This window comes from Crassostrea angulata, chromosome 10 (genome assembly GCF_025612915.1).
Source record: "Crassostrea angulata isolate pt1a10 chromosome 10, ASM2561291v2, whole genome shotgun sequence".
Taxonomy (NCBI): Eukaryota; Metazoa; Mollusca; class Bivalvia; order Ostreida; family Ostreidae; genus Magallana; species Magallana angulata.
Genome location: NC_069120.1, coordinates 53558197 through 53562705, shown reverse-complemented (window position 1 = coordinate 53562705; position 4509 = coordinate 53558197). Strand labels below are relative to the sequence as shown.

The 4509-nt window shown below is 34.6% G+C and overlaps 1 long non-coding RNA gene across 1 annotated transcript; it reads left to right on the top strand.

Annotated features, from left to right (window-relative positions):
• Window positions 1–964: 964 nt before the first annotated feature.
• On the top strand, window positions 965–4509 carry LOC128165421 (uncharacterized). Its single transcript, XR_008241057.1, has 3 exons — window positions 965–1491; window positions 1598–1780; window positions 3039–4509. It is a non-coding gene; the product is annotated as an uncharacterized LOC128165421 (long non-coding RNA).

Here is a 4509-nt window from a genome sequence, read left to right as displayed (position 1 = left end):
TTACCTGTTTATTGCGTCCCAGCATGTTACGTACCTGTTTATTGAGTCCCAGCATGTTACGTACCTGTTTATTGAGTCCCAGCATGTTACATACCTGTTTATTGAGTCCCAGCATGTTACTTACCTGTTAATTGAGTCCCAGCATGTTACGTACCTGTTTATTGAGTCCCAGCACGTTACTTACCTGTTAATTGAGTCCCAGCATGTTACATACCTGTTTATTGAGTCCCAGCATGTAACGTACCTGTTTATTGAGTCCCAGCATGTTACGTACCTGTTTATTGAGTCCCAGCATATTACGTACCTGTTTAATGAGTCCAAGCATGTAACGTACCTGTTTATTGAGTCCCAGCATGTTACATACCTGTTTATTGAGTCCAAGCATGTTACGTACCTGTTTATTGAGTCCCAGCATGTTACGTACCTGTTTATTGAGTACCAGCATGTTACATACCAGTCTTGTTTATTTTCTCAACATGTTACGTACCTGTTTATTGAGTCCCAGCATGTTACGTACCTGTGTATTGAGTCCTAGCATTTTACTTACCTGTTTATTGAGTCCCAGCATGTTACGTACCTGTTTATTGAGTCTCAACATGTTATGTACCTGTTTTTTGAGTCCCAGCATGTTAGTACCTGTTTATTGAGTCCCAGCATGTTACGTACCTGTTTATTTAGTCCAAACATGTTACATACCTGTTTATTGAGTCCCAGCATGTTACGTACCTATTAATTGAGTCCCAGCATGTTACGTACCTGTATATTGAGTCACAACTCATTACGTACCTGTTTATTGAGTCCCAACATGTTACTTACCTGTATATTGAGTCCCAGCATGTTACATACCTGTTTATTGAGTCCCAGCATGTTACGTACCTGTTTATTGAGTCCCAGCATGTTACATACCTGTTTATTGAGTCCCAGCATGTTACTTACCTGTTAATTGAGTCCCAGCATGTTACGTACCTGTTTATTGAGTCCCAGCACGTTACTTACCTGTTAATTGAGTCCCAGCATGTTACATACCTGTTTATTGAGTCCCAGCATGTTACTTACCTGTTAATTGAGTTCCAGCATGTTACGTACCTGTATATTGAGTCACAACTCATTACGTACCTGTTTATTGTTTCAACATGTTACGTACCTGTTTTGTGAGTCCAAGCACATTACGAACCTGTTTATTGAGTCTCAACATGCACAGCACACGTTTGAATGTGAGATACACAAATTTGTTCAAATATATTTGCCTCTCATCCAGTCGGAAGTTCCTGGATAAAGTTGTTGCCAAGAGAATCTTCTACATTGCTGCCATAACTGGAAACAAACCTATAGCATAGATTATATTTAATATGATATTACTATATAATTGGAAAAACAAACTGAAAACACCAAATACTGCATGGTCACCCACAGTTGAGGAACAAAGATTGCTTTGAATCAGAAGGTCGCCTTGGTGATGTGGGAACATGTTCACCATGATTGTCCCTGATGGTAATGTCCGGCCTTTTCTTTTCATCATCTCCAGAATGTATAAATCTTAAAGCTTAAAATAACTTATTTCCCCATCATTATTATAAAAAAAACTATTTTTTTACAGCACAGTACAGCTATTGCTGTTATTTTCTGGACAGAAGAAGAAGTGTACTCCTTTGGAAACCAGACTAAAGGGCATCCAGGGTGACACAAAAAAGATCCCATGAAGTCAGGGAAAGTCCCCGTCATGGGGGAGGATCCTTCTGTAGTGGTTTCCCTGTCCTGTAGTCATGGAAACACTCCAGATGTATGCATCATATAACTTATCATTAACAAGAGATGTTCGTAAAACACTTATGCCCCCCCCCCCCCTCCCTTGGAAACATCTACAAAGAAAATAAACGTAAACTGCAAATAACTGGAATAACTGGAATAAGCAATATCCAAGGGCAATAATTCTGTCGAAAATTGCATGATCGTACCCAATATCGAACTTGCCCTAGATATTATCATGATAAATATGTATACCAAATTTCATTATAATATATTCATCCTCTGCAAAAAAAATGAACGAAAACTACAAAAAGCTGGAATTTTTCTACGTCCAAGGGCCATAACTCTGTCAAAAATTGCTTGATCGTACCCAATATCGAACTTAATCTAGATATTTTCAAGATAACCTGTATACTAAATTTCATTTCAATATGTTCATCCTCTGCAAAGAAAATGAACGAAAACTGCAAAAAAAAAAACCTGGAATTTTTCTAAGTCCAAGGGCAATAATTCTGTCGAAAATTGTACAATCGTACCCATTATCGAACTTGCACTAGATATTATCATGATAAACATGTATACCAAATTTCATTTCAATGTGTTCATCCTCTGCGAAAATAAGGAGCGGAAACTGCAAATAACTGGAATTTTTCTAAGTCCAAGGGCCATAACTCTGTCGAAAATTGCACGATCATACCCAATATCGAACTTGAAGTAGATATTATCATGATAAATATGTATACCAAATTTCATTTTAATATATTCATCCTCTGCAAAAAAAAATGAACGAAAACTGCAAATAACTGGAATTTTTCTACGTCCAAGGGCCATTACTCTGTCGAAAATTGCACGATCGTATCCAATATCGAACTTGACCTAGATATTATCATGATAATCCTGTATACTAAATTTCATTCTAATATGTTTATCCTCTGCGAAGAAAATGAGCGGAAACTGCAAATAACTGGAATCTTTTTATGTCCAAGGGCCATAACTCTGTCGAAAATTGCACGATCGTACCCATTATCGATCTTGACCTAGATATATCATGATAAACCTGTATACCAAATTTCATTTTTACATGTTCATCCTCTGCGAAGAAAATGAACGGAAACTGTTGATGGACCGACCCACTGACCGACAGCAGCAAAGCTATATGCCCTCCCTTCTTCGAAGGGGGGCATAAAAATACCTTATTACCGTATATCTCACATATCAATTACTTTATTTTTTCAAAACTTACTCACAAGAATTAAGGAAACTTAAATAAGCTAAGTTTTGTTTGCTTACAGCTATGCAACAACTATAAATAGAGAGGAAATTTAACATTGGCCAGGATTTAATTATCACAATTAAGAACCAAGTCCTCAGAGATTTCACAAAACATGAGTCCAGATCCACACATACACCCTGTTTTATGCAACACACCAGTACATATACCAAGAAGAGAAAATAAACTGTTTTTTTAGCTACGACAGTCTGGAGTCACCAGTGTGTTGGAATTTCAGAGCTGTCCAGGGGATGGGACTTCATGAAGGATAGACAATGTGTACATGTAATACATGGTACAATGTGATTATTTTGATATACCAAGTGCTGTTTAAAAAAGTATAATAATCTTAATTCATCCAATTCAAATTTTATCATTTTTCAGAAATATCTTTATTTCACATATGTGTACAAGCTCGTATATGCCTTTGTGCTAAATTTTCATTTGATATAAGAAACTACAACAACATTTATATGTACATATCAATGATATTTAGAAAATTTTCACACTAATAATATGCAAATGGTTTAGTGTGCAATAAAAATCTGTACTTTAAAAAAAGGGTTAATTGTCTTCATTAGTTGATATCATGCTGGATTTCTCAACTTACTTTGTCTTAGATGTTACAAAATTACAGACTGACTCAGAGGTGGAAATTTGAAGTCATGTTTTAAGGAGGTCGATTTGGGGTTTTTTGTGTGTAAAAACTACAATTGCAAAACTTTCTATTTTTTAACCATAATTATTATGTAATATAAACCAACTCTAGTATATTTGAGAAGTTTCCAGAAAATCTACCATCTGGTTCCTTTTGGGGGCCATCTCAAAATACAGGTACATTTACTATAGGAATCTATAAGAAATTCTCAATTTCTGCACTTTGAAACAGATTTTAAAAAACACGATAGCTATTTTCCTCAAATAGTTATTTATCATAGTAATATCATTTTCTACTTTATATGTGAAAAATACTAAATTCTACCAACTGGTTTTTAATAAGGGTCAACTCAAATTATCAAAATACAACAAAATTTGCTATATATTTAGCGTTTCACATTAGATTGGTTCAATGGATTCCTTAAAAAATTTAGGTACCCAGAGGAATAGCATGATTTCTGGGTGTAAAATTTTAAAAGCGTATACTTTTTCTTTTATGTTATTTCTTATAACGTACTCCTACAAAGCTATATTTCATCATAACGTCATAAAATCACAATGGCAATGCTCCCCTACTGAACGGAAAAATTGTTTAAGAAAGTTTTCTTTTAAAAATCTTAATATCTTTATCTGTTTTTTCTATTGTTTTCAATTTCATAAATAAGATTAAAACAATTTCTTAAAAAGTATAAATACACCGTATTTTACTAGATTCCACAAAAACATGTGTAATGAAACCTAAAGTCAGCCACCTTAAATTTTCTGTGTAATCCTTTAATATACTGTATTATGATAACAAAAATTTTCTTAATCATTTTTTAACTTCCTGAGTATAT